The sequence below is a fragment of the Lonchura striata genome, chromosome 2 (genome assembly GCF_046129695.1).
Source record: "Lonchura striata isolate bLonStr1 chromosome 2, bLonStr1.mat, whole genome shotgun sequence".
Taxonomy (NCBI): Eukaryota; Metazoa; Chordata; class Aves; order Passeriformes; family Estrildidae; genus Lonchura; species Lonchura striata.
Genome location: NC_134604.1, coordinates 18,707,516 through 18,726,128, shown reverse-complemented (window position 1 = coordinate 18,726,128; position 18,613 = coordinate 18,707,516). Strand labels below are relative to the sequence as shown.

The 18,613-nt window shown below is 50.2% G+C and overlaps 1 protein-coding gene across 10 annotated transcripts in view; it reads right to left on the bottom strand.

The window, feature by feature from the left end:
* Positions 1 to 18,613, bottom strand: part of TIAM1 (TIAM Rac1 associated GEF 1) — a 155,916-nt gene that overhangs the window by 84,089 nt on the left and 53,214 nt on the right. For 2 of the 10 annotated variants that reach the window (XM_021550140.1, XM_031505674.1), the window contains exon 1: positions 15,463 to 15,717. The exons of the other annotated variants lie outside the window; for them this stretch is intronic. The gene's annotated coding sequence lies outside the window, so the exon portion shown is untranslated. Of the gene's footprint in view, positions 1 to 15,462; positions 15,718 to 18,613 lie in introns of those variants that run through there. 10 annotated transcript variants of the gene reach the window in all.

Genomic DNA, 18,613 nt, shown 5'->3' with positions numbered 1-18,613 from the left:
GCAGTAACTACTTTTGCAGTGAGTGGATGCACCTCAGACACAAAGTGACTGCTGTCATTTTCAAGAGAAGCCCTTTAAAATAGGGGACAAAAGAGAGAAGCAAAGGACACATTTACCACAGAGCTAAACAAAGACTCCATGGTTCTGCACCAGCCCTTGTATCTCTTTTTGGAAGGCAATAATCTTTATGCCAGTTCAGGGGGGTTTTACCTTGAACTTTTCTGCTCTCTATTGTAGATTCTGTCCTACAGGTGCTCTGGAGACCTCTGAATGTTCTGCCATCAAAGACAGTATTGGTTCTGAAAAGATCTCCTTATCACACATCATTGATGGGCTGTACATCCTTTCAAGTCACCCATGAGCAATATCAAAATATTTCAAATGCAATTCCCTTCTTTATTTGTTTTCTTAGGTTTTTTCCCACCACTTTTAGAGCTGACATATCTACATGAAAAGAGGGGGGAGAGGTAAAAAACCCTGTACTTTGCAATTTATTATTTACAGTTTTCAATCAACTCCTACAAAACCTTTGTCAAGATATTATTCCCTGCATATTAAAGGAAGAAGGACATCTCTGTGCAGTGCAGGAATCAAAGCAGAGCCTCCACACTGGGGCCAGATCTACATTACAAATATTTACCAGCACAGCTGTATTCACTGCTGTGCTGGGACATGACCTCTGACTGTGCCTGCAGAGGCCACTGCAATACGGTTGCAGCAGCAAAATTATGATGTGACTTACAGTAACACATCTTTCTTTAAGTCCCAAAGAAAACCAAGCTCAAGAAAAGCTCCCCCAGCAGCAGCACAGCTTCACTGGCGCAACACAGCAACACAAATACTCCCAGAGGAACTTTCCCCATGGCTCCACATCTGTAGGGCTGCAGCAGGGATGGGCAGAGGGGAAGGAGAAGTGTCTCGCTGCCTGCAGAGTGCTGACTGCAGCCTTTTCTTGCCTGGGGAGCTGCACATGGGGCAGCTGGGAACAAGCCACAGCATGAGCGGCACGGCGAGCTTCCGCCCGCACAGAGCAGCTCCCCAACACCCTGCCTGCCAGCCACCCTGGCATCGGGCAAAACTCCCTCCCTGGGCTCTGCACCAGGCCCCTGAAGGAGCCACGAGCTTTGGAGAATGGCACATGGAAGCAAAAAGCTCAGCCCAGCTTCTGACGTCACAGAGGGAAATCTCGCTTGTGCACAAAGCGGTCACAGCAAGAAGGAAAAGGCCAAAGGGAGCAAAGAACACAGGAGAAATCTCAGAGAAACAAGATGTTACTTCTCTGGCTTTTCCACAAACCATTTTCTCAGGGGTCATTTTTAGGAGCTTTTCTTTGACTCACAACCTCCTCAGAAGCCAGGCCAGCTCCACTCACCCCTCTCAGCCTGCAGGGAAGGCTCCTTCTCCTCTTCCTTGTCCTTCCCTTCTCCCTGCTGTGCCCCAGGAGACCCAGCAGAGCCAGTGACGAGGAGAAGAAGGAGGAGAAAGCACAGGCAGTTCTCTGCCACCCCAGGTCACAATCCCCATCTCATTTTCCCATTAAAACAAAAAAGCGCCCTTCAAAAGAAACTCACAATAAATTCTGAAAACATCCTTGTTAACAACTTACGTATAATTTTTTTAAATACCTGAAATTGTCCCAGCAAAGCACCCAAAAAGCAGCCCAGATACTCTTCTCCCTCTGCAAAAAGTGTTCATTGCTCTTAACTGCAGGGAGCCAAAGGAAGGCAGCACAGGCTGGAGAAATCCATCTCTCCTGGTGCCATCTATAAGGCTGCAATTAGCTACCAGTATTTCTGTAACCCTGTATAGTGCTGCAAACAGAAAATCCATTAACTGGGACATTTTTGTGGGATTTCTGTCAGTTTGATTGTTCCAGAGGCTTATATTTATAAAAGATACAAAAACCTGATGGGCTTCCTTTGTTCAATGTTTCACAAAGATCCACCAACTTTCAGGGTTCAATTTCACTATAATTATTAGATTAGTAATTATGTAAACAGGCAGTAAACCCCACTTTAAGACAATAAAAATATTTGCAGAGTAACCTAACGTTCAGAAGCAGAGTGAAGCTCCTCCAAGCACCACCCGAAATCCCACGGCACCAATTAATATCGGGATATTGTTTAGCCTGACCATTTACCATCACAACAGGTCACCAGGGAGGAGTAATTTAAACCAGCCAAGGAATGGCTTTGAAATGAGACAAATAAACTACCACAGTGATGGCTGGAAATGTGGTTTGAGGCCCATTTCCACCACCCCCATCCCCTGTGAGCTCAGCTTTACCTGAGGAGTCAGGATGACCTCACAGGACAGGTGAAAAAGGGGGCACTCAGCACAGTGCTCATTCCCTGGGTGGACTGGTGGGATGGGAAAGGGGACTACAGCGAGCACCATGGTGAGGAGGGCACAGGGATGTGTCACAGGGAACAGAAGAGCCCCGCAAGCACCTTAGCCCTCTCCATGTCCCACCAGCCCCAATGGGACAGGGCTGCAAGCACAAGGAGCCAGGCACTGAGGTTTGGCACATCCTCCCTACACCCAGCTGTGGGAAAGGAGAGAAGCACTCCATTATCGCTCCTCACGCAGGCTTTAACATGCCTCAACTTATTCTCTGCCTCTTAAAAAAACCCAAACAAGCCATGAAAAGGAATGTAAAATCACCTGGCAGGGCACCTCTCTGCTCCAGCTTGCAGGCTCTGCCCCACCATGTTCTTTTCCCAGCCCAATGTGACTTGTGAAATATTTTACACAATGGGCAAGGGAAACAACTTCCCAGCCCCACTGACAGAACAGGCTGTGAGGGCTCCTGACATGGAGGAAACACGCCCTGATGGGATCTGGACACGGAGGTGAAATTAGGAAGAATAAGTGTTTGTTTCCGCAGGAGGTGCAGCAAACTCTGGCCAACGAGTATATCCCATGCTCTGGAGGAACCCTTTCAGCACCACCAACCCCACCTGGGTGGCTGTGCCCAGCACTGCAGCACAGGGTGCAGATGCTGGGGGGGGAAAAGCCCTCCCAGGAATAGTTCAGCTGTGGGCAGGCAGAGGCTGTGCCAACGCCGCCGACTCAAACAACCAAAAGCTGCAGCTGAACCTGAGGCACGAAACAGCAACAAAAACCCAGCCAGTGAGGCAGCTGAGATCTGCAACATGGGAATCACTGAACCATGGAATGGTTTGGGTTGGAAGGGCCCTTAAAGCTCACCCACTGCCACCCCCTAAGAGGGGCAATGACACATTCCACTATCCCAGGTGGCTCCAAGCCCTGTTCAGCCTGGCTTGGACACTTCCAGGGATCCAGGGGCAGCCTCAGGGAGGCCAAAGAGACTGCAGTTACTCCTCCCAACAAACAAGAAGGCTGGAGAACTCTGGGAAGGTTCAGTGTGAGGCTATGCCTCTGCTCCCAGGGTTAATAATCTGCTCCTCTCCCAGCCCCACATGTAAATACACAATTTTGGGGCACAGGGCCACTGCTCTGAGTTCATGCTCCATAGTTTCATTTTAGTTTTCCTCCTTAAGGCCTGACTTCCAACTGCATTCTGAAAAGGAAACAAGTCCTGGACTTGTTTGAACAAGTGGGTAACACCTGCTCCAAGCTTTTGGCTTTACTGCATTGTCTGGGGTTTAAGGTTTGCTCTTTAAAGCCCAACCTAACTGGCTTGGGGAAAAAAAAAAAGACAAGTCTATAATCAGTTTCAGGAATAAGAGAGAAAAGGACTTCATTCATTCACTCCTTTGTTTTCAGGAAACTCACCCTGACATTTCTTTGCCAATACATCAGGAAAACTGCAGAAAATGCAAACACAGGCAGGATGGTGCTTCAAAGGGAGAAGGTACGGCCCTGCTTTGGCTCCAGTTTCTCCTGACCCAGCCTCTCTTCTGGGATATTTCTCTATCAGAGAGCCCATTTTACTGGAACTCTTAACAAGCAGGGAAGAGCAGAGCAGCCTGCTGCCTGCCAAGTGCAATTTGTTTATGCAAGATTTCCAGAATCCATCTTCTTCTCTGCCCCAGAAACATGCTCTACACTCAGAAGGAAGATGCTGAAGTGTGATGATGTGAGAGCTGGGCAGAGCTGAGTGCTGCTGGAGTGGGAAGTAACTCTCAGCAGAGGCCAGGGATGGTTCTATCCCAGCAGTGACATGACTGGAGCTCTGCACTGTCCCCAGGGATGGTTCCATCCCAGCAGTGACATGACTGGAGCTCTGCACTGTCCCCAGGGATGGTTCCATCCCAGCAGTGACATGACTGGAGCTCTGCACTGTCTCCAGGGATGGTTACATCCCAACAATCCCTTTACTGGAGCTCTGCACTGTCCCCAGAGCCAGGCTGAGCTCCTTGCTTCCAACAACACCCCACAGGCAGCTCCACTGAACCGGCCACGATTCCAACCAAAAATCCTGCAGGATTCTGGCCAATTCCTGCAGGATTCTCCCCTGGCTGCAGCTGGGAGCAGGGAGGGAGGGATGCGAAGCAAGGGCTGTTCGTTCTCCTATTCCCAGTGACCATGCCCCAGCTCGTGCTTTTCTGGAGAACTTCCAGGTGGAGATTCATGGAGACAGGAGGACAGCTCCCAGTCCAGCCTGCCAGCCAGTGACTTCAGCCTAAATTGAACTAGGAACTGGGAATCCCACAGGAACACTGCTTGGAGGTTTTCTCTGCTTAAACACCATCCACCCACATGAAACAGAAAAGAACTATTTATCTGTCGGGGGTGATTTCACCCAATTAATTCATTAAGGAGTTTGGGGGGAATATTTTGGAGAATGCCACATGCTGTGAGCAGATAAATAACATGTCCCACTGTACATGTTTCCTAACTTAGCCTGTATTTAAGGCAAGTAATAAGTAACAGCACTGAGCATGGTTAACACCAACATAAAATTTTTAAAACTGAGCGCTGAATAATTTTGTTGATTCCTTTGCTGTGCCAGTTGTAACAGGTTGATAAATTCCCACAGAAAATATATAATTCATAAGGACCTTGCAGGCCTCTGTTGGGACAATTTTTAGGAATGTACTCAGCAAAAGATGATTCACAACAGGTTATGTACACCACAATGGGTTGGAATTTGCACACAGAGAAGAATAAATCAAAATAAATCCCATTTACTATCATGGCAGCCAACTATAAATTTTAATTTGGCTGTAGGGAAACCAAATATTGAGATCCTGGACTAGGCTGATCATGAAGTTTGACTGATGTCACACAAAGCTAACCTGATGCTTAAACAACGACAATTAATAAGCTGTAAGCTCCACCGGCCTTAAAATGTGAAAATTCTACCAATATTTTCCCAATCCACTCAGGTGAAAAAATATATCAATGCAAGTGTCATCCAGCTTTTTCAAAATTACAGTGCCTTTCATGAAAGAAACCAGGAGCAATGCCATGTCAGTAAAAGTAGAACTAGAAGAGTAATAAATTCCATTCTTAAGCAGGAAAAATGCCAGAAATAATTAAAAACTAATACCCCTTATGGAAGCCTAGCTGAAATATTTGCTGATTTAAAATTTAAATGGTCTTGCATTGGACTAACAAAGAGTTATATTTAGAGTATTTTCAATGTTCTCTAACTAAAAGCAGCACAGCCGACGTGTATCCGCCTCCCTGATTCCAGAGGGAGCCACAGAACACACCGGGCTGTGGGAAGCTGAGGCACAAATGGTCATTTATCCCAAACCCCCACTCAATTTCTGTAAGAAACCCTGATAACCCAACCCTGCACATGATTCAAAAGCCTCCCGCTCCCAGGGATCAAGCTCCTCACACCCATTTCCACGTAATCCTCTGAGCACTATTGCAGTGTCACAATGGAAATGAAATAACAGCTCTGGAGTGCAGCTATTGAGATAATCACACTCAGCCCGGGAAGGAACCCTGATGGCCCTGCCGTCCTGATCCCCAGCGAAACAGCTCGGTGCCAACAGGTGGCATTTCAGAGCCCGCTGTGCTGCTGAATAAAGCCAGGCTTACATAAAGCCGGCCCTGGGGGAGCCCATTTTGTGGCATTATTCTGATGGAACAACCTGCAGGACTCACACGGGGTGGGTTCACACCCCCACCCCGTGCTTTCCTGCACACCGCTCGTTTTCACCTATTCAGCGTCCCCAGAGAACGCTCAGCCCAGATGTGGGGGATATTTATCACAGAAGGGCAGAGGTATTAAAAGCTGAGGGCTCTTTTCTCCCCCTAAGTTTTTAAATTCCAGAGAATTCCGTTCAATTGCAAGGCAAAGATTTCAGCGTGCAGCACCCTGGCTGCCTGACAGCTTTAGTGGGTTATTCAGTGGTGACGCTTAACTAAAGCTGTGTCTGAGAGAGAAGGTGCTGGATTAGGGCTCTGCTCCTCAACCCAGTTCCAGGGATTCACAGGCAAGAACCTGAAATCTCCCTGCATCTCAAAGCCCCCTGAGAAGCTCCTTTTTGGTATCACTGAAAGAAAGACAGAATACATCACAGAATCACTGAATGGTTTGGGAGCTTCAAGATCATCCTTCCATCCAGGTGAGGTGCCCATGCAGGGGACACGGTGGTGACAAGTATCTCCTTAGACAGCAGATCACCATGGTGCCACTTCATCAGAGTATCACAAAGCTCAAACTCACTTTGCTCTACAGGAAAGGCCTCTAAAACCAAGTGAAAGGAGTCAAATGCACCTCCAGAATTTGGCTGTTACACAGATTTGTGGGACCCACTCAATTACTTTGGGATAGTGTTGCCATAAACTGTAGGTCAGGCATAGTGGAATATGAATCCCTGGCCTCTGGCATTCCTCTGGCATTCTTCGACTAGGTTTAAAAAGAGAGGCTGAACAAAGATAATCCTCTTATTGCTCTGTCAATTTTATTAGCAGAGACTCTAAATGTGAAATTTGGTCCAGCTTGAGCAATAAAATAATATTTTCATTTCCAGGTTCCCAAGAGCTGCAGCTGGGAGCCTCACTGAGCTCCAGCAGTTTGACAGCTCGGGGCTTTTGAAAGCCCTTCGAGTGGAGAGCTGAGAAAGAGCTTGGAGAGGCTTCTACACAAATGGATTGAATTTCTGAGACCTTGGGAGAATTCTGCTCCAAACCCCACGGCAACACGTGGTGGTGCCGTCTGCTGCGAGTGAGCTTGTGAGAATGGAGCTGCCAGGGAGGCGTGAAGTCTGTCTCTTCTGTCCCCAACTCTGAGCTACATGGGGACGTGACTCACATCTCACTGCAGGCTGAGCCAGGCAAGACATTTCATTGCCATTTAGACCATGAATCAGGAGCTCTGCGAGCAATACAACGCCCACAAGGTTTTACCTTCCTGTATTCAAAACCAGAGCTTATTTTTAAGAAGAATTTGATAAAAGGATAATTTTATAGACCTGCTGAAAATGTTCTGGCCCTCAATTCCTTCTCAGCAGTATTACATGCTGCCATGACCTCGAATCACGGATCTACAGAATATCCTGAATTGGAAAGGACCCACAGGAATCGAGTCCAACTCTTGACCTTGCACAGGACAACCCAACAATTCCATCACATTCCTGAGAAACACCTGGCCTCTCCTGGATGTATTTTACTTTTTCCATGAATAATTGAGGCCCAAAGCAGGTGACAGAAAAGTCAGTGGAAGCAACAGGTAGGCAGAGGTTTTGGAAAACTGCTGCTGCTCCCATAAGTGACTCATTTTGGGGTTCAACATGCAAAAAGTGCATTAAAATTTCAAAGGATTCCTGTTCAAAAATAGCTCTGCACAGCTGGAATGGCTTCAAGTGAGATGCACACTCTGATGAGCAGGTTCAAGATTGCTCTGAAAGAGCTAAATATCTGCAATCTTGTGTGAGTGCCAGGTGCTCCTCCTGCACCGTTGAGAGAACATGGGCTGGGCAGACATTTCAAACACAGGATGATCAAACCAAACCTTGGCATAAGCACGGCACAGCTTGAGCAGGTTCTGGAGACCAGCAGGACCAACTCCTCGACCTGGAAACCCCGGAGCTCAGCCTAGGACCCCATCTCAGTGCAAGGAAGATTGTGCTCACAGGGATGGCAGATCTATGTCCTAGAATGAGGCTGGCTGGACCCCAAATTAACTCCAAAGGCAACCCTTCAGACTTCTTGTTCCTCTTGTAGGCAACAGTTCTGGGCAAAATGCACTGGAAACATACAGACTTCATGGGAGGCTCAAGCTGGATGTCTGAAGGAATTTCTTCATGGAAGGGGTGATTAAGCACTGGCAGGAGGTGCCCAGGTAGGTCTGGAATTCCTATCCCTGAAGGTGTCCTGGATGTGGCACTCAATGCTCTGGGCACAGCTTCAACCTTCTTTTCCAGCCTCAGTGATCCTGTGATTCTGAACCTCAGGAAAGCCCCCATGGATACCATGGCAACTCCTGGTTCCCCCGTGCTGGAGCCCCACATGAGCAGGGAGCCAGCTTTGCCTCCAGCCAAAAGCACCCACAGGAAAAGTCTGGAATCCCAAACTGCTCATGCTGTCCCTACAGCACTGCATAACTTGGTCTGCAGGGGTTATTTTCCTCTTAATGTATTGATTTGCAATTTTGCCTGCCTAACTACATGCTGTCCAGGAGCTGTGGGTCTTACCGGGTTCCTTCAAAGACTTCAGCCTTTTTTGCCCTGCACATTGTCCTCAGCACCAAAAAAAACATTTTCTGCAGCACTTTTCATCGAGGCTCTACATTGCTGAATTATGCAAGAAGAGCACATTCCACAGCAACACTTCCTATAGTTTGGCAGATGTATCTGTGCTTTACACACAGGAGGGCTGTGCTGTCTGCAGGAGTCTTTCTTGTGGGACACCATCCACCCCGACCACCCTGGGAGCTTTTCAGGGGCCCTGCTGTGTTCATCCTGCAGTTATACCCCAGAGCTCTGGTGTGGGCTGAAACCAGAGCTCCACAGTCACATGAGGATATGTGATCCTGGGTCCAGGGGCTCACACAAAGCTGGAGCTGTTTTTCCTGTCAGCACAGACTTGGGACTGGTAATTATTTCATTTCCATCTATCTGGTGCTGATGGGGGAATCACCGTCCTGCCTCAGGCAGCAGAACAGCCCCAGCTCCCAGTTCCCATGGCACCTAATGGAATCACAGAACCATGGAATATCCTGGGCTGGAAGGGACTCACAGGGAGCACCCATTCCAGCTCCTTGCCCTGCACAGACACCCCAACTATCCCACCTTGTCCCTGACAGCCTTGTCCAAAGGTTCCTGGAGCTCTGGCAGCCTTGGGGCTGTGCCCATTCCCTGGGGAGCCTGGGCAGTGCCAGCACCCTCTGAGGAAGAACCTTTCCCTGATCTCCAACCTAAACCCCTCCAGATACAGCTCCAACCCTTCCCTGGGTCCTGTCACTGGCCACCAGAGCAGAGATCAGTGCTCTGAGATCAGCCAACAGTGGAGCCAGGTTTTTGGTAGGCACTAAGTGGGTCAGCCTCCTGTTCTCCAGCATCACTAATCAATGGATAGCTGATGAGATCCCAGTCCCTGCAGCAGATTCTGAGAAACCAGGTCCTCTGTCTGACCTCCATCCTACCCAAATCTTTACCCTGCTCAGTGCCAGCCTCTCTGTGCTCCCTCCCCAAACCTCTGCCTTGAAAAAGAGTTCCCAAGGAGGACAGCTGTAAGTTACTGGGAAACACGAGGTTTCTCCTTTAGCTTTGAAGCCCCATGAGGCTGCCAGCACACCTTCCCTGCAATGCCTCTATTTCCAAATAATCCAGCCCCTTTTCCCAAAGATGCAGCTCCAGCAGCCCAAGCCCTGCAGGTGGATCTACTCTCAAAGCCATAGTCCCAAAAAAGCCTTGCTTTCTCTTTTTCCACTTGCCCAGAAGCATAAACCAAGGGCACTGTGATTTTCTCATGGCCCCAGACAGTCACTGCCCATTCCCTGCATTGCTTCACCATGTCTGGAAACACAGACTCAGCTCTGGGAGCACCTACACAAATGTGCAACTTTGCCCTTGTCTTGCCTCAGCCCCTGCTGCACCAAGGCTGGAGGGCACATTTCAGGAGAGAGGCACTGCCTGAGCCAGGTGGGAATGGACAGCCCATGACCAGGGGCTCCCAGGGATAGTCCCAACAGGTTCTCACTCTTCATGGAGCTCTGGACATTTGTATGAATTTCCCAACTTCAGGTAGCTTAAAACAAGTGACTGCATCTTACTCCTCCTCAAAAATCCCTTATTTCTTTTAGCTTCCCTTTTAAAAAACCCTTCATAAACTCCAAACTTAAAGGTACACTCAGGTAACCATGTCAACCATAAAGACCTGTCTGAAGCAGTAAGCAGGAACTAAAATGTCATGGATTCATTCAGGTGCCTCCAGGAATGACAGCTCGAAGGAAAACATCACACCATATGACTTTCCAAATTTTTAAAAACCAGGCTGGAAAATTACAGTGATTTATCAATCCACAACGAAGTACACACACACACAAAAGCACTTCCCAGAAGATCACCAAGCAATCATCCAGATGCTACTAAAGCATTAAGCTTAATTTGAAAAAAAAAAAAAAAATCAGCAAGGAACCGACTCCCACAGGCTTCTTGTTGTCATAAATTTTATCCTGCAACTTCCAAGGGAACAGAGTTCTGGACTGTGCCTCAAGTCTCACTGGCTGTGTGTGTTTCTGCTGCCTCTGCTGCCCACCTCTTACAGCAGCACCCACTAACTCAACATGGGGGACATGAGAGTCAACAAAGACACAACTTTCCTCCCACTCCAGCGAAAAAAGAAAAACCTCACCAGATTTTCATTGTTGCAAAGGAAGAACAAAAAGGCTCCTTTGTTACTGCTAAAAAAAGCACATCAGTCATTTTTCACCAGAACAACCTTTGGCATGTGTTACACATCACCAGCAGCAAGAGGTATGGGATGCCTGATCAGGGCTCTCAGCCACTGCTTTAATTCCTGCACAGACATCACCCAAGCATCACACACACCCCCAGAAACCTGGAGCACTCCAGCTCGTGCCCAGGGGCCTCTCTCCCAGCATCCCCTCACCAGGAGAGGGGAGAAAGCACTGGCAAAGAAAAGGAGCAGCCTGCACCCAGCTGGGGAAAGCTGGCAGCATCAGACACAGCCTCTGGGCTGGGTCTCCCAGGCTGTGCCAGTGCTCCTGAGCTAGTGGAGTCCCCATCCCTGGAGATGTCCGAGGGAACACCTGGACGTGGCTGGTGACAAGGTGGGCATCGGGACTAGCTTGGACTGGTTGACCCCAAAGATCTTTTCCAACCTAAAAGATTGAGGTGGTTGCACCCAGCAGCTTCCCAGCTCCCTTGCCAGGTGGCCTTGCGTAATGGGGAGTCTTTGTCTCTATTTCAATGTCTGAGGGCCTGGGGCACACTCTGAATACACCTTCCCCACCCAGGCTAATGCAAATGAACAGCAAAGCAATTCCCAGCTGGGAAGCAGACAGCAGAAGGTTCTTTGTTCTCCCTGTTAGAGGCACTGGACTGGGAGCACAGAGGGCTGTGTGCTCACCTGGGAAACCCAGGACACGGGGGTTTCTGAGTGTTACAGCAATAACCGAAGCCAAGCTGCTGTGAGGGTATTTCAGCACTGCCACTGGGCAGCGTATGGCATGAAGACAGATGCTGGCATCCCCCAGAACCACGGGAAGAAGGTATTCATGCAAAACCTATGTACTTGCCTTCTTCTGTCCAACTTCTGCTATTTCAGAGACCCCAAAACCACTTTCTGGCTTTGTACAAAATGCTACAGGAAAGGTCTGGCAACTTCCCCAGCTCCTGCAGCTGCAGCTCTGCCTTGCTGGTGCCTTACACTGCCCAACTTCAGGGAGCCTCATCTTTGGAGGGGTCACCCTTGGTGTCCAACAGCTCCAGAACTAGCTGAAAGGGACATTTCCCTACACACACAGGGAAAACACCAAAGACACTGCTATTCCAGAGCCGGTTCCACACTTATCACCAGTATCACATCCCCTCAAGAAGTGGCTCCTTCTTCTGCACCTCACAAGAGAAACTGAGCCCATCAGCTTCCAAATTGTTTGGAAGGGAAAACAGAAATAGAAATGCACAGCAGCTTTCAGATGAAAATAACTGTTTCTGCCTCTTCAGGAATAAACACAACTGCTCCCAGACCTGTGGCATCCCTCTTGCCCTTGCACCCACAGAAAAGCACCTCCATTGTGACTTCCACATTCCCATATCCACATGGCTGATTTCTGGGCAATATCCCTGCCTGCAGCCACTCGTGACCTTCCAGCAGGATGTACATGTGCAGGGTGATTTGTGGTCAGCCCCAGAGCTGCTGCTCCCTCCCTGTAACTCAGGGGCACCTCTGGCAATGTGAGGTGATGCAATTTACCCCGTACCAGTCTTGCTGAAGTGGCACCACCACACATTTTCTGTGCTCTTCCTAACAACAGGCACACAGCTCCTGCAGCCCAGCCAACGCCTGGCCACTGGTCAAACTCTGCTAACATCACCAGGAGCCTGAGCCCCTAACTACCCCTAGAACCATGGAATAACACAGTTGTTATGGCTGGAAAAGACCTCCAAGACTGTCGAGTCCCACCACAGCACATCTGTCTAGACACTATTAGAAAGTGCCAGAGTTGAACCACTGCTGGTTTCCCAATCTCCAGCCTGTCAGCCCTGAGCTCACTGCTGGGAAGACCAAAGGCAGAAAGCAGAGTGGGGAACTGCTGTGGGTGCTGGAAGCAGAGAGACCAAAGAGATTCCTGAGGCAAACCGAGAGCAGAGCTCAGCCTGCAGGTCCTGCCTGATGGGAACCCCCTTCGCCTGCACAGATCATTCCTCAGCTTGGCTTTGTGAGGGCTTTTCAAGCTGCCTGAGAACATCACATTCCAACTCTCATGGACAGCCTAATTGGAAGCCTCAAGAAGCAATTACACTAAAAGCACTCTGCAGTGAATCAAGTACCTGTCTGGCAGCCACAGTACCGGCTCACGGGGCCATGCCTCTGGGACACGGGCACACAGAAACACTTCACACATGGAACAACACCACAGTTTCCTTCCCCTGGAAGGAAGGAGGGGCTGGCAGCTCTCACAAACGCTCCCCCTTCTTCAAGTCCTGTGCCTGCATCCCACCGGGAACACAAACACGCTCCCGGGAGCAAGTCTGCTGAACCACGGAAAAGGATGTTCGTGCCTGTTTCCAGCTCACTTAGAATTTGAGATGTCACAACCAATAAAAACTACATTCAGGTTCTAGAAACCCCTAACTCTTGTGTGACCTATGCCTTGTGAGGTGCAATAAAAACATAAACATCAAGGTGGTAACTGCCCCTTTCGCCCCCTGCCTCTGCGCTGCTTGTGGCACAGCTGGGCTAATCCCATTCCCACTGCTCTGCATTCTGACCTCCTTAAACAACCCCAAGCGAGGACGTTAAAACACTCTAATCTATAAATAATGTATTCCCCTTATCCAGCAATGGATTACTGGGCCATAAAACTCCCTGGAACGTTCCACACAGTTGCCAGTTTAACAAAATAATACCCAGGAAGACGCACCAGTAGAGTCTCTTCCTCCTTGATGAATTTGTGCAAAGATTCGATACCACTGTTACTTTTGCACTGGATTTGTCTTTACAATTATTTAGAAGCTGGCATTTAATTCTAGTAGCCTTTTATTGCCCCCCATCAGAGACCCTTTAATTTTTTTAGCTAATAACCCTCACAGCTGAGAGAAGACCAGTGCTGGGGAACTCATCAGAGCCAAACGGAAGCAGTGAGGTCTCGCTACTTGAGGCACACAGTGAGGTCACAGTTTACACCCAAGCCAACCTGTTGGGAGTTCCCACTGCTGCCCCCTCATCCTCCTGCCCCAGCTTTGGGCAGGAGGATTCCCAGGCATTCCCTGGAGCAGTCCAGGTCACTGATCCTGCAGGGCAGTAGCTGTGCTTTCCTGGGGGTTGGTTTCCAAACAGCCATTACCTACAAGTCAAGCCACAGTGTGTAACTTCATTAGAGACAAACAAATCTGCTCCAAACACGGATGCCCAATAGACTCATTGCCACTGCAAAATCAATGCTTCTTACATCAATTCCAGCAGGAGTCCTACTGCTGATTTCCTAGAGCAAAAGCATTAAGCTCAAGCAAACGCTTAAATGATGCAAATTTGCAGTTTGGCAGATTTTTTTCTGTCAGGCGTTTTGGAAAAATAAAGCATTTCTGCCTCAAAACAAGTTAGAAACCAGACAGGCACCCTTTAAAGAGCAAGTTCCCCAGGAAGCACAACCAGACCTGCCACATTTGGGCATCTGATCCCTCAGCTCTGTGTGCCGTGCTGCGCACAGCAATTTTCCACGCCTTTTCCATAATGCACAGATCACTTTTAACTCTGAAAGGATGGGGGAAAACAGGCAAGCCAGTGACACCCACCAAACCTGCTTGCTTCGTTCCACAGCACTGATCACGTGTGGAAATGTAAATCCCTCCTGCAATATTAAAACACCATCCAAGGAGCTAACAGCCAGCTCAGCAATGGGGCTCTAGTATATACAACAAAACTCTGAAAGCACGTTTCCAACAGCTCCGGAGTGACTTCATTCTCAGAAAAAGGTATGCGTTATCCTCTGCCTCTGCCCCGGAGGATTACTCACAGCTGATGGGTCGCAGAGCTCTGAGTCAACCCTGCCCGAGGGAAGCAGGAGCCATCCCCGACCCTGCCACAGCAGCCCTGGGGACAGCAGGTCGGGCCGGGGACCGGGACAGGACGGGAGCCCGGTCCCGCAGAGCACAGGGCCAGCACACAGCGCTGCCGCTCGGCCCTGGTGCTTAGTCACAGCAATTGCATAGCCAGGGCTCTGTGCTCACATTTCCTGTCACCAACCCAAGAATTAGGCAATTTAGATTCAGAGATAGCGCCCGGGATATTAAATCACTTTATAAGCCATCGCTGGAGGAACCAGGAGGAAAATGAGCAGCTCGATAGGGACGAGGTTCCCCCAGTCCCGGCTGCGCAGTGTTCCCAAATCTTTGGGAAGTGTGAGCCTTCCCCAAGGCAGCGTTCCCCCTTCGGGGAACAACACCTCTCCCCACCTCGCAGAGACACCCAACAGAGCTGGAGTCAAGTTGAAACCTTTCACGGGGCTCATTTTCAACAATTAAAGAGCATGGCAACCTGTAATTATGGAAAATAAAGCCAGACAGCTGGAGAAGGGAACATCTCTAGTCAGTAACACGATACCACATTTTCTCTCTTAGGGAATTCAGCTATGAACTCCCCAGCTCCCATTCAATCAGCTCGGTGTCTGGACGAGCAAACAGCACGTCACAACCCAACTAAACACAGCTCGCAGAAAGCAACACCTCTATCCAGACTGGGGAAAGACGGAACCTGGGAGAGGAAAGCCCTCCTGGATACACAGCATCCGACAGCCCGACGGTGCTACACCCCAAAGACATTTCCCCAGCTGCATGCGAGCCCCAGCACTCCAGCAGGCAGAGCTCCTGCCGCCGGCCCGGCTCTTACCGCTCATCATCAGCAGCACAAACATCTTCTCCTGCGCTTCCCGAGCCCCGGCTGCCGCTAGCAGAAAGGAGGAAGCGCCAGCATTTCATTCCCCTTCTGCCCCGGAGTGGGCGTGACTTGAGAAGTTTCACGCTGAGATGAGATGGGTCAGTTGGGTGTGTTTGAAGGTTTGGGGCTTTGCCATCCCTCCCTTCCTCCCTCCCTCGTCTGATGAATTCCTCCCGTCACAGGCTTCAGACGAGCTGCCACTCAACCCCGCTTGCTCCTGAAATCTGAATTCCTAAGGACATCCCCTCCGGGGTGACTTTAACTCACCAGCGCTGCGAGAGGAGCCAAGAACTAAGTCCCCAGTGAGCCCGGAGAAGCGGCTGGCTCCCGCATTCCGAGTGCACCAGCTCCACACTCCTCGGGATTCTGCCGTGTTCGCAGCAGCAGCTCACCAGCAAGACAGAAAATAAAACATTCTGCCCCAGCCTGTGCCTTTTGCCTCTGCCCTTGACTTCCCCCCGACCCCCCCGGAGGGTTTCCCCGGGTCCGTATCGGATGGTGCTTCTGCAGGGGACTCGTTAAAAACACACCAGCAGCTGCTCCCAGCGAGCTGCCCACAGATGCAGAAGGGTTTCCAGGATTGGGAACTGCAAGGAATTAGAAATTACATAGATCTGGTTTTACTTAATTCCTACTTTCACATAACTGTCTCTGGATTAAGATTAGAGCAGCAGCATCCTCCAGACCAGGGCTAGCTAATGGTTGCTATAAATAAGAAATAGCAACACAAAACCCAACCCATCTGTGTTTATCCCCCAACTTCCCCCACCTTGCCTCTGCACCACGTATATGAGACAAGAAAAACAGGTATGAAACTGCTCTGAAAAAAAAAAAAGCAGACATCACAGTAAATATTCTTTACAAGCAGAAATCAAATTAATTAATAAATTAACATTTACAACTCTGCATGATGCTTCACACATACCGACTATTGAGCAATGCCGCTACCCTTGCAGTCCCTCCCTCTGCAACCCAGCAGTGACCACAAGTTGGGAAAAGGACAGAACTGTGAGGAAAAGAACAAAGTAAAATGGCAAAAGGTATGTGCCCAGCTCTGACCCAGGGCTGGACACACTGCTGTGGCACTGAAAGGATTTAACAGCTAGAGTGAGGCCTGAGGTCCACACGCCCGGGTGCTGCGGGTGCAGAGCAAGGGAGGAGATGATTCTATTTTGGGTCAGGGACCAGATATCAGAGAAGCAATTTGACATGGCACAGCCATCCTTACAGCCCCCGTGACCAGGAACAGGAGCGAGCAATGAGTCTGAGCCCACTTCAAACAGCACCCTGGGTTTAACTTCTCATCTCAGATGTTTCTGACAGATCCACCCACGCCCAGCACGAGGTCCCCCATGACCACAGGCACAGCCCAGAAGCACCACAGTGCTCCACCTCGACAGCAGCAGAGGGATGAAGGAGGGATGGGCCAGATACTGTTTGGCCCGGGGAGCACTCAACAATCCCCAGCATTATGATGAATTGAAGCCCTGAATGAGCAAACCAGCAGCTCCCATTGCAGGACAAACAAACGGGAGAGAAGCTCTCAGCGCTGGGAACTTGCAAACCCCAAGCAGACAAGCAGGTTTGGTGAGCCACCAGTGACTCAGAGGGCGACGGGGGCTGCTGCTGCCTGCCTTCGGGTCCAACTCGGCTTGGACACCTGCAACGGGTAGAGCTCCCACACCGCCCAGCCGGGATTGCTGCCATCAGAATGGGATCATTCCCATCATAGCGGGATCGCTGTGGGGTGAACACAGCCTGTACCCACACACAGGTGTGCACACACCAGCTCCCACAGACTCTGCAAGCCTGTTGCCACACTCCAGAGGAGGGACAAGTGCTTATTGCCACAGACCAGCGGCGATTCTCACAGTGGAAGGGCAAAAGGCAGCACCACCCTTCTGCTGCCAGTGCCATCTGCATCCTGCCACAGCAACGTGGGACATCTCTTCCTGCTACCCAGAGCAAAGCCTGGGCATGGCCAGAACTCCCAGGAAAACATGAGCTGCTGTAAGAGTAGCTTGCAGAAAGCTTCAGACATTGGTGTAACCACTGGTGGGTGTTAAATCACAGAATCATTTTGTTGGAAAAGACCTCCAAGGCCATTGAGTCCAACCTATGCCCAATGTCCACCTTGTCTCCAGCCCAGAGCACTGAGTGCTACCTCCAGGAATTCCTTGGATACCTCCAGGGATGGGCACTCCAAACCTCCCTGGGAGATCCAAGGCCTGAGCACCCTTTCCATGGAGAAACTCCTGCTGGTGTCCACCCTGAGCCTGCCCTGGCCCAGCCTGAGGCCATTCTCTCTCCCCCTGTGCCCCCCTGCCTCCGCCTGTCCCCTCCTGTCATGGAGTTGTGCAGAAACAGAAGGTTCAGTGCAGATCTGCAAAAGAAAAGCAGTGACTTCAATCATGACCCAGAGCAGTGGAGCAAAAACCAGTGAGCCATAAACAGCAATCCTAATATATGGAGAGAAATTCATGGAGGGAGAGGAAAGGGATGCCACCTCCTGAGCCATGTAGGACCCAACCCACCCTGCTCCTGAGAAATGAGATGCTTCCTCCAGGGAAGCGTGGCTGACTGAGCAGCCCGGGATGGTGGGAGGAGGGAAGGTGTGGAGCAGCCCTCCCTCAGGAGCCTCGCTGGGTAGGCAGTGCCCTGGTGGGCAGTGCCAGGCTCTCCGCCAGGGAGAACAGGCACTTCCAGGACTGGCACTGGCTCTAGGCCCCGCTGACACACTGGGATACACCCTTTTGATGTGGGCTTCCTCCGAGGGCGCGAGCCAGCTTGTGTAAACAGCTGTGCTCCCCTGTGCCAGCCAGGAACTACCAAAACCTGTTCAGAGACAGCCGGCGTGTTCTGCTCGACACGACACGCAGACGTGGGATGGCTGCAAGGCTTCCACAAGTAGCCGTGAGCTCAGCCCTGTAGCAGGGCACAAAGTGACCCTCCCCTCCTCAGCTGAGTAATGGTACCACTGGGAAAAGTTTATTTTCCTTCCATCCTTCTGGCAGGATGAATCCCACCAGTCTGGAGAAGACTTAGGTCAGACCTCAATGGGGGATGCAGCTCCTCCTGAGGGGCAGCTCTGGTCTCTGCTCCC